The sequence below is a fragment of the Megalobrama amblycephala genome, linkage group LG14 (assembly GCF_018812025.1).
Source record: "Megalobrama amblycephala isolate DHTTF-2021 linkage group LG14, ASM1881202v1, whole genome shotgun sequence".
NCBI lineage: Eukaryota > Metazoa > Chordata > Actinopteri > Cypriniformes > Xenocyprididae > Megalobrama > Megalobrama amblycephala.
The window spans coordinates 47,189,879-47,202,169 of NC_063057.1; the positions used below are offsets into that span (position 1 = coordinate 47,189,879).

The 12,291-nt window shown below is 37.1% G+C and overlaps 1 protein-coding gene across 2 annotated transcripts in view; it reads left to right on the forward strand.

Annotated features, from left to right (window-relative positions):
* The first annotated feature begins 601 nt into the window (after positions 1-601).
* LOC125245783 (NACHT, LRR and PYD domains-containing protein 3-like) overlaps positions 602-12,291 on the forward strand; it is a 51,071-nt gene continuing 39,381 nt past the window's right edge. Inside the window, exon 1 of one of the 2 annotated variants that reach the window (XM_048156531.1) lies at positions 602-1,257. The gene's annotated coding sequence lies outside the window, so the exon portion shown is untranslated. The remainder of the gene's footprint in view (positions 1,258-12,291) is intronic. The other variant, XM_048156530.1, reaches the window with a different exon arrangement.

Here is a 12,291-nt window from a genome sequence, read left to right on the forward strand (position 1 = left end):
GGACGATATATCCCGTTTGGAACGCACCGTAAGACTCACTCACACACCACCTCATTGCGAGGTCTTGATTCATCCCTGTGTCAATTCTGAGCGTTTGTATCCTGTCTGCCTGTCTGTTATTGATCCTGCCTGTTTACTGTTTTTGATTCTCTGCTTTCTGCCTTTGGACTGTTTATTGTTTCCTGACCTGTGAACGATATCTGCCTGCCCTGATCTACTGCCTGTATCCTGACCACGATTCTGCCTGTCCCTTGCTGTTCCTGTTTGCCCCTGCTTTGACTCTGCTTTGACTCTGCCTGTATGACCACGCTACTATTTAATAAAGCTTGCAGATGGATCTCTGCCTGAGTCCCGCTTGTTACACTGACACAGAGTTTTCAGCAAAGAGGTTATAGTTCGTCAATACTAAAAGAAGCTTAGGGGAAAGCCCAGTCACTGAAGAGGGAGGAACTTCTGAACAAAACCAGAAATAAAATTCAGGTCCTAATAACAAGCTATATTTTGTTACAAGATACAGCAAAGAAGCAACACAAATTAAACAGATTATTCAAAAGAATTGGAACATTTTTAAGTTGATAATTCTTTAAGGGAAATTTTTAAAGAGCCCCCGGTTTCACTTTTAATTGTGCCCCAACAATAAAGAACAAATTGGTGAGGAGTTTTCTTCCAGCTTCAAGACGGAATAAGTCTTGGATAAGATGACCGAATTTAATTGTAACTATTGTACAAATATTGTCCAGGACTAATACATTTGAGGACAAAAGGCATAAGAAGAAACTTTTATCAATTGTAATTCCATCCAAGTTCAGGAGATAAAATGAGCTAGGTTAATAATGAGATTCCACACTCATAACCAGCAGGTGGTGGTAATGGCATCTAAAGTTGTATGACAACTGCCATTATAAATCAAGAAGAAGAGGAAGTAGGAAGAAGAGCATAAAGAAAAGTAAAATCATTCATAACATAAATTGAAGGGAGCAAGTCATCTTTCTTCACACATCTATGAACAGGGCAATCTTAACCACACATTAAAGGGAAACATAATACAGGTTTGTGTGATGTTTGTTTAATAGAGGAGACAGTGGAGCATGTTTTGATGGCAATATAATGCATATGAAATAGAAAGGAAGAGTCCTTAAGGAAGAATTTATTAGGATTAGTGGAATAAATCATTGGATTTAGGGAATACGTGAGAAATACAGTTCAGGTGGTGGCATCCGAAGAAGAAGGAAGAAGCTCAAAAGAAGAAGATCACTGGTAAGTTCTGTTTTATACATTAGTGATCACGAAACCTTAAAGTTTTCAGGATACTCTGATGTTGTGTTCATGAATAATTGCTTTTATGTGATTGTAATGAAATTTACTCTGAGTAGTATTATTCTGGTATTATTCATAAACTGTGAAATGTATGTTATTGTAGATAAGTTCCAATTCAATATCAACCTGTATAGTTATCTGAATAACTTTGTTGGTTTAATTCCTACTGATTTACTTAACTTGCAGTTATTTTCCTTGTTATCTTTTCAACCACACAAATACTATGCTACACATGCACTTTTAAGTGTGTGATACAAAACTTCTCTTATTAAACACTCTAAACTGGAATTGCTTCCCATGCGTTTCCCATTGCTTCCGATTTCTCTTACTGGAAATACAGATTCATCTCTATAAATACTTCACTAGACCCTAAAGAGCATCCCTGTCTTCATACAGGGAGCATACTTTTATTTAGGTAATGAACTCAGCAAATGTTTGGTTTCCAAAATGGATATCCTCCCTGTTATTTATAAATCACCTGCCAATAATGTATGAATGAAATGTCTTAGTTAGCACTGCCCAACTAATCGGTTAGCTCTTTTCTTATGAATATTAACCCTTCATGCATATCACACATGTGTTCAGAGCTCGACGCATGTGATGAACTGCTAAATTCAAATCTGCTTTGCGCTTTGGTTGGCGCTGAGCCAGAGACTGACTCGCTAAGCACTCATCATAAATCACAACTGGATAGTGAATTCAACAACAAAATATTTATTTTAGGTTTCAGACATTGAAATGGACATAAGTACAAGTAAAATAATTTTATTTTTTTGTTTGTTTGTTTTACGTCAAACACACATTGTGTAGGTTACTATAAAGTTTACACTATTCTTCCCCAGTTGATCAGACAATCACTTTTATGTCTTTGGGAAGAAGTGGATGATGAATTTATGTGTTGTAAATAAAACTGTCAAACTGACTGTATTGTGTTTGCACAAGCATTCTGGCTCGCAATGTTGACATGCCTTGTTCTTGTCCTTTTTAAGGGCAGTACTTTCTTTGTTCCTTGAGTTCCTAGTTTTTAGTTGTTTTCTTTACTAAACACTGGGACCTGCCCTCCTACTTCTCTGAGTTCACAGGCGTTAAACTACAGACCATATTCGTATCCATTGCTTATTGTTCAGTACACAAAGCGTGAATCTTTGAAAACATGAGTAAATTAATTGATTTAAAAATACAACAATAAACAAACTGCTGAGACACAAGGTTGAGAATCTAAAAGCAGCATTTAATAAAGTATAATCCAAAAATGAAATCCAATGAACAGGCAAGAGGTCATAAGCATGCAAACAATCCAAAACAAATATCAAGCAGGAAACTTAGGCAAACAGGCCAGTCTAGAAGACAGGCAAAGGGTCAAAAGCATGGAACAGAAAACCAGGGGCCGTATTCACGAAACATTTTATCTTACCACTAAGAGTTCTCCTAAATAGCAGTAAAAGTTCTTAGCTAAGAGTTTTTCTTTTAAAACCTATTCACAAAGCTGCTGAGACAAACTTTTACTAAGGAATAGACAGAAGTCTGAAGCTAAGAGTAAGGGCGGGGTTGACCTCGTTGCTATGGAGTAAACACACAGTGATTGGCTGATGGGGAGGAGTCAGTGATTTAATCATAGAAATATTGTAGAATGATGGTGTCATGTTTCCACATTAAAATAAAGGTTTTAAAATACAAATGTTGCCCTATTCAAATAAATATTTCTTTAATAAAAATGTTGCCATAGTCAAAATAAAATGTTGCCATTGTTGCCATAAAGGTTTTAAAATGTAGGCTGTCACTAATTAAACTAGTATATACAGTTAATTGTCCACCTTTTGGGTGTCTGCATCTCATGAGAATGCAGAATTTAAGCAACAAATTATGTTTTATAAACAAAGTTTAGGAGAAACGCATTCGAACAGTCTTTCTAATCAGCTCGAGAGGAGGAATATATATATACACAGGCGAGAGTCGACTCGCCTATAGTTACTTCGAAAGTTTTCTGCATCCCTCTGCCACCTCGCTCCTCACTCGGCTGGGGATATGGGTAGAACTTTGGGTTTGGGCTAAATTCCAAGCTCAGAGCCCTCGATCCCCTTGGACAGCACACCAAATACACTTTTATATATATATATATATATATATATATATATATATATATATATATATATATATATATATATATATTTTTTTTTTTTTTTTTTTTTTTTTTTACTCTATTCAATCAAGTATATGTAATGTAATATGTATATGTAATGTAATATGTAAGTGTGAACTCATGAAAACCACTGGCACAGGTAATCAGACAATATTTATTTATTTGTTAAAGATGTTATTTTTGGCGTCTCATCTATAAATCAAAATGTATTGCATTCAGCACCCAAGGTTCTATTGCTATTCCCTCAGTGGTGTACAGTGTCTTTAGGTGGATTAGGATTGTTTGTGATTTGGTCTTAGTGACTATAGTCCTCTTGACTACTCCTAACGTTTCACAGACTTAGGAGCTAGTTTTAGTGCTAAAATGCTTTGTGAAATACTCTTAGAGCAAAAATTTAGGACTCCTAAAATTAGGACTGACACGGCCATTATTTTTAAGAGTTTCTCCTAAATCGGCAAGTTAGGAGCTACTTTTAGCCTTAAGATGTTTTGTGAATACAGCCCCAGAACAGCACTCAGAAATGCAGCGTAAAACACACACAAGACTTCGCAAAGAGTGAGTAGATACACAGGGTTTAAAGGCTGGGATTAACAAGGTAATGAACAACAGTTGAAAACAATTAGGCATAATGAGAGCAGCTATGGGTTCTGAGCAGTGCTTGAAGTGGAAAAATATCGTTAGCCTCGTAGCATAATTGCCTAAGTCATTTTTTGGCCAAATTGTGATATCTATCTTTGAAATATGATCTGGGCAATTATGCTATAAGGCTAACGATATAGTGCCGGTACCCACCAAAAAGGGTCCAAACATGCAAACTGGTTGATAACATAACTGCAATAAAGTAGCCTATAGTTAATAATCACTTGTTTACTAAGTTCCATGGGAAGTCAAACTGTCTTTACTTAAAATTTTCTTATACTGATCATGTTAATTTCCTGTCATCTCTTGGAATATCTGAAAGCCAGGTTTTTCCTAATATCTGTCATTATTAGCAGAAAACATTTTGCACATAGAGAAGACCAATTGTTAAGGCAATAATTCAAGAAGGTCAATATTTTACAGCTCTTTCTAACTTGTACTCGGCCTTAAAAGTAACAGTTTAACTATAGTATTTGTTACAATAAGGATATAACTACAGGTAAGAGTATTGATGGCTCCTCATTACCATCCCCCCCCCCCCCCCCCTTTCTTTTTCTATAGCATTTGTTAAGGAAAAAAAGCAACAAAAACTATAGCTACAAATTGGCACAGTTGCAATATAAATCTTTAGTGGGATGTTGGGTATTTTTTTCTATTTATTTAAAGGTATCAAATAATTAAAAGGGATGTAAAGGAATAACAAAAAAAAAAAAAGAAATAAGAACGGCAAAAGTTCCAGATTTTAGTTACTAATCAATTTAAACTATTTGCAAATAATGTTTTTTTGTTTGTTATTTATTCACTCTTATTTATGTCTATGTCAAAAATGCAAAACATTTTTGTCTCATCACATTGTTATGAATTACATTAATCATATCATACTAATCAAACAACAGCATGTTTTTAATTTAAAAAAAGAGGTGACATCTGTGTGGGTGAGAAAGTGATAGCAAGACTAGTGACTCCCCTCTGGGAAATGCAAAAAAATTAAAGGGGTCATGAACTGCGTTGTTTTATTGTTTTATAATGTTTCCTGAGGTGCACTTATAATATTAGTATGCTTTTTACATCCAAAATTGTCAATTTATAAATAATAGACATTTTTCCTACCCTAATTTTAGCCCTCTGGTTTGAACGCTCTGTTTTAAGGGGCGTGTCTGCTGTGAGACTTTAGAGTAAACGCCCACTGCTGTGATTGGCTGACATCTTTCCATTTGAAATAGCCAAGTATTACTCTCTCTTTTAGTGCGTTTTTACTAGGGCTGGGCGATATATCGCATGCGATTGTCACGCGCATTTCGTCAGTAAAGCCGGTTCCATGATTACCGCTAAATCGCCATCACCTGCTTTCAAATGGAGCGGCATTTAATAGACAGAGCCGTAGTTCACTGACAAGCTACGCAATATCGCGTTCATTATCGCAGATGAATCGCCTTCGATAATGAACGCGATATTGCGTAGCTTGTCAGTGATCTACGGCTCAGTCTATTAAATGCCGCTCCATTTGAAAGCAGGTGATGGCGATTTAGCGGTAATCATGGAACCGGCTTTACTAACGAAATGCGCGTGACAATCGCATGCGATATATCGCCCAGCCCTAGTTTTTACTATTACAGCTCTCAAGGTTAACTAATTGTGAAAAGTGTTGCATTACATTTAGATCTATGGCATTATATTTAGAGTGTGGCATGAAAGGTTGCAGTGATGAACATTGTAGCCGATCACAGATATTGAGTGAATGAAAGCAGTGATCTCGTCATTGCAACTCAATTTCTGTACACTAACAAATGCTTTCATCTTCACTAACAGTGCAAACGCTATATACCTAAGAGATTTGTTGAGTAAAACGGTAGTTTTGCGCGTGTCAGTTACGATAAACTCGCGCTGTTTGATTGCCAGCTTCAGAGCGTGCTGCTCCAACAATTGCAAAGTGAGCTTTCTTTGATCGCTTTCTTTATATAATTTAATCACGTTAAATAACAGATTATTTTCATCCTACTAAGAGAAACAACGCAAGTTGACGTTTAGTCACGGGTTTGATTTACTGACACACAGACAAAGAACATTTGACTGTACATGAATCATTAATATCAGATCAGGCACTAGAATTAACACAGTTACTTGCATATCGCATTACTGTCGAATTGAGGCACTGCACAATATTTTGTTATCCTAAACGGCATGTTTATTGCTTGGTAGCTCAATCTGGTTTAGCACCACACAGGCCTATGTTACTTATGCCGAGTTCAGACTGCACGATTTTAGCCCCGATTTTGGCTCGCCGACAGGTTTTGAGAAATCGCCGACAAATGCCCGAAATCTCAGGCAAATCGGTGCTCGTTCACGCGAGTGACAATCACGCAGTGTGAATGAGCAAAGACGCGATCTGAGAGAATCGCCGACGAGTCGCCGACGCCCGTGAGATATTTGGCATGCTAAATATCTGGACCTGTCGGCGATTCAAAATCCTGCAGTGTGAAAAGTGTTCTGACTGAAAACTGCATCGGCGATAACCGACAGCCAATGAGAGAGCAAGATACAGAGCAGCGGGGAGTTCGGGGAGGAGTTATAGACCACAATATCAGCAAGCATGGCTTCATTCACATAAACATTACAATTCTATCAAACGGAAACAAAACACAAACATTTGCTTGACCATCCGCAACAGCAGCACATTGAAAAGTTATTTATTTACCTCCAACTCATGATGCAGAACACACAATCCACAGTCTCCCCAACTATTTCCTCCTCCATATTCTTCTTTTCTTTTTCTTGTTTTCGCTGCAAATCAGCGCACAGGCAACTCGTATTGCAAGCTTCTTGCGGGCTACCGTTTTTAATAATAATAATAATAACTCCGGTCCTGCACGCGTGATATCGCGTTGTTTCCTTGTCACATCTCGCGTGTGTTTGGTTGTGAAACGTAGTTTGCGTGCCAGACAGAGTTGTCGGCGATTCTTCCTATTGTAAAGTCATGCAGTGTGAAACCCTCTGTCGCCGATCCATCGTGCAGTTTGAACACTGCAGCGACTGAATGCTGGCCAAGATAGTCATGCAGTGTGAAAAGAACAGTGACCCGACTACTTTGAAAATCGTGCAGTCTGAACTCGGCTTTAGGCTACCTATTCTATTGCATGTCATGTGCGAATCGGTGGGCGGGGCTAAACAGGCAGTGATGAAATAGGCGTTGATCTTCTTCTGCGGAGGCGGAGCTTGCTGCCCTTTGACTTCATAGATCCTCACTTTGAAAATCCTGTCGTTTTCTGGGTCTGGTGTCAGTAAAAGCTTTTATTGGACTAACAATGACGTTTTCAGTTCTGAAAATTACAGGATATTCTTATAGTATGATGACCTCTTATATGTCAAAAGCTCGAGAAAAATTTGATTTCTCTGTTCATCACCCCTTTAAAATACGTGTTGATATACATAAATGCAGTGTTGGGGAAGCTACTCTGAAACTGTAGTTTGACAAGCTACAAGCTACTCATAAATTAAAGTAGTTAAACTACAGTCAAGCTACCCTTTTGAAAAAGTAGTTAGCTACACTACAAGTTACTATCAAACAAGTAGCTAGCTACATTGAAACTACTTTTAATTTTTTTTTTTTAAATGACATAGCTTATTACAAATAACTGGATAACTGTTAATGAAGAATGTTTAAGTAAGATGTTTGGGGTTTAAAACAAAGCAATGCACTACAATTATTACTTCATTTCAAATCATACTGTTTTATTTTGTGAACTATATCAAAAGATGCAATACTCAAATGTATATACTCAAATGTCAATACTCCTATATCTCACACTGACTCTCTTTGCACGCTTTATATATATTAAAATTCTGAATGTATTATAAGTTTTGTTTTTCATGCTATGAGAGGACTGATGACCAATTGCACTCTGCAGTTTCAGAAATGATTTCTACATAGAAATGCAGGATTCATGCTCAAAATTGCTACCATAACCATAACACGGGACAAAAATATGCAATAATAAAAATAATAAGCAATGTAAATGCAGACTAGAAAAATATTAGAATTTTTGTATCAATATTTTTGAAATTCTATTCCAATTAAATCATTTTACAAATAACATCTTAAATGTCTCACTACGCGAATCATACGCTTCTCGCACTACGCGAATCATACGCTTCTCGCTTGTACGTTCTTATAACCGAGCAACCGATTTTATTAGATCAGTGCACTAAGCTATGTTGTTGTTTTCTGTTCAATTGACGGATGCTTTGCCAATGCAATGAATCAAAACACAGCGTTAGTGATCTTATGTTCATTATAAAACTGGCGGGACAGATTAGACTATGGTGGGTCACCACTGTCATAAAATAGTTCGCATACATTTGATATAGACTGCAATAAAGCAGAACAATCAATTTAAAAAGGCTATTATTCACCTGTATGTGCTTGAAGTCTTCGACACAGACAGCGTTTTAATTCAGTGTTTATAAATTAAGCGTAACCTTTACTAATCGATTCGTGCAGTGTGAACCCACTCCTGTCCTTTACATAATCATCAGGCGATCTCTTCTCAATTAACTGCTGATGAACTGAAATGATAAAGCCACAAGATGCGTTATTTAACAATAGATGGCGGTAATGCACGATTTTAGTTTGTGATCTGAAGACGCTGTGCTGCTTTATGAATGAATTAGGCTCGTCAGAACGCAAAACGGAATGTAGCTTGTAGCTTTTGGTTCGCGCTACACCGCTACTTGCTGGAAAATGTAGTTAACTACTGGAAAAGCTACACTGTTTTAAAAGTAGCTGAACCACATTACAAGCTACTGAAAATGTAGTTAAACTAGTAGCGCCGCTGTAGTTAACAAGCAGGCTAAATTTGGACATGTGAATAAAACCTCCTCTAACATGTTAAAAGTTTTTTGCTTCGCCCAACTAAACTCTGCTATCAAAATTATCTCAGTTTCACAGGCACTAAACACAACAGGAAGGAAGCTATCCATGAGCATACAGTACATTAGGCAAAGCATAGCTATACTCAGGGAACCAATCCCAGACTGGACTATGCCATTGGAGCAACCGATTCCCACGATTAGTGAACTGTCATTGAGTACATCTGTGCCTTGTTTCCCCGAGGAGATCTGGAAAAATCTACCCAGCACTTGAGTTCAGACTCTCCTCAAGTTTGATGAAGTCTCAGTCTCTAGTAGAGCTCTAGGTTTTCTTTTTCACTCCTTGTGATACTTGTTTACGTAAAGTATCTTAGTTACTTTGTCAGACTCAGAAAGGTACACACTTGCAGGGCAAGACAATCACAGAAACAGCCAATGAGGACAGCCTCAGACCCATAAAACTTTATAGACTTGTTTTTCTTAGTTGATAGTTTGGCTGAGAGAGACACAGTTTGATATTTGATCTGCTTCCTTTGCTGACGTGCGTTTATGATGCCAAAGTAAGTTATTTACTATTATTATTTTATGAAAATTTGATCTTTCTTATATTTGTATTTATGCCATATCCTCTTGAGAACCAGAATTTTTTTGTCATTACATTGTTTGGAGCATAAGAAACAAATAGAGAAAATGTTTTTTGTTTGTTTGTTTTTTGAAAAAAATATTTATTCATTTTTATGCTATGTCCTCTGTAAAGGACACCAGGACTTCTTTAAAAATTAGGGCTGGGCGATATATCGCATGCGATTGTCACGCGCATTTCGTCAGTAAAGCTGGTACCCTGATTACCGCTAAATCGCCATCACCTGCTTTCAAATGGAGCGGCATTTAATAGACAGAGCCGTAGTTCACTGATAAGCTACGCAATATCGCGTTCATTATCGAAGGCGATTCATCTGCGATAATGAACGCGATATTGCGTAGCTTATCAGTGAACTACGGCTCTGTCTATTAAATGTCGCTCCATTTGAAAGCAGGTGATGGCGATTTAGCGGTAATCAGGGAACCGGCTTTACTGACGAAATGCGCGTGACAATTGCATGCGATATATCGCCCAGCCCTATTAAAAATATTGGTTAATTAAAAATAAGTTATTTTAAAATGAAATGACATAAGACGTTTATAGGCAAAAACAGCAGGCTTCTCCTCCGGCTCCACCTTGGTCCTCGATCACAATGGCTCCGACTCAGTCCTCGGGTGCACTAGTCGGCTTTGTCTCCGTCGGTCGTCCTGCGGATTTCGTTGGTGACAAACACCTTGTGAGACATAAATATGAGCAAAGTTGGCTGTGAAAATAAATCTACATTATTTATCTTTCATTCAAAAAATTCACTTTTCTAACTTTTCATCGAAGTAAAACAATTGAAAGTGGGGGGAATTACATTATGAAATAAATGTTTTTCTCCAATGCATGTTGGCCACAATTATTGGCACCTCTAGAAATTTTTATGAGTAAAATATCTCTGAAGTGTATATATAAAATATATTTTTTTTAGCACACCAGGGTGACTAGGAGTATGAAATTATCCAGCCATGACTTCCTGTTCCACAGGAGTACAAATATATGTAAACACAAAGGCCAAATTACCTTAATCATTCATCACAATGAGTAAAAACAAAGAATATAGTTCTGATGTGCAGAAAAAGATTGTTGAGCTTCACAAAATAGAAATGGCTGTAAGAAAAAATGCATTGAAAATCCCCATTTCCACTATCAGGGCAATAATTAAGAAGCTCCAATCAACTAAAGATGTTACAAATCTGCCTGGAAGAGGATGTGTGTCTAAATCGTCCTAATGCATGGTGAGGAGGAAAGTTTGAGTGGCCAAAGACTCTCCAAGGATCACAGCTGGAGAATTGCAGAAATTAGTTAAGTCTTGGGGTCAGAAAGCCAAAAATAATTACCAAACAGCACCTACATCACCAGTTGTTTGGGAGGGTTTTAAGAAAAATCCTCCTTGCTCATCAAACACACTCCAGCATATTCAGTTGTCAGACACAACTGTAACTTCAAAAGGGACCAGATGGAGAATTTTTTTTTTTTTTTTTTGGCAGCAAACCCACCAGATGGGTTTGGTGCAAACAGGGATAAAAAGTACCCCCTGAACATGGTTAAATATACTCTTGGAACTTTAATGTTGTGGGCCTTTTTTTTTTTTTTTTTTTTTTTTTTTGCTGGAGGTCCTGGACATCTTGTTCAGATATGTGGCATCATGGATTCTATCAAATGCCAACAGATAAAAAAATCGAAACCTGACTGCTTCTGCTTTCTTATAATGGGCCGTGGTTGGATCTTCCATCAGGGCAATCCAAAACAAAACATTAAAATCAAGACAAAAATATGTCACTGAGCGCAAAAATGAAGCTTCTGCCATGGTTGTCCCAGTCCCCTGACCTGAACCCAGAAAATGAGTGGGGTGAACTGAAAAGAAGAAGCACCAACATGGAGCTGGGAATCTGAAGAGCTGGAGAGATTTTGAATGAAGGAATGGTCTCTGATCTCTTGTCAGGTGTTCTCCAAACTCATCAGACATTATAGAAGAAGACTTGAGTTGTTATCTTGGGAAAAGGATGTTGCAATAATTGGGTGCCAACAATTGTGGCCAACATAAACTAGAGAAAAACATTTATTTCTTAATGAGCTTTTCCAACCATTTTCAATTGTTTTACTTCAATGAAAGGTTAGAATTTTGTGGGGGTTTTTTGTTTTGTTTTTTCCCCAATGAAAGATCAGAAGGATAAACAATGCAGATTTATTTTCATAGCCACCATTAGCCTCATATTTACCAAGAGTGCCAATATTATTGTAAGTGAGTCATCCAAAATGTGTACTGTTGGTGTGCCTCCAGGAACAGGGTGGGGAAACACTTGAGCTTTGATACTATTGTTCAGTGTGTCAAGTGTCCAATATTACTGATATATTGTGAGTAGTATTCAACTAGTCATGCGGTTTCAACACCATGAGGTGACTCATTAAAATAAAATGGTTTTTTATTAGGTCACTGGTATGAGTGGAGTCTTCATCTCATGTGAGTCCATGCCATTTTAATATTTCCTGATTGTGCCATTTAGTACATTACGTGTAAATCTTTTTAGTAATGAAAAAACTACCCAGGTGAAAAAAAAGTACATTTCAATAATGCACTTAAAGTGCTTTATTTTCGAGCACTAATTTTGTACTTAATATACTAAAAATTCTTCTTTAGTACTTCTTAAGAACATCTAAGTGTACTCAACTGTGCTATTTTGAGACGGCATGAAATATGAAC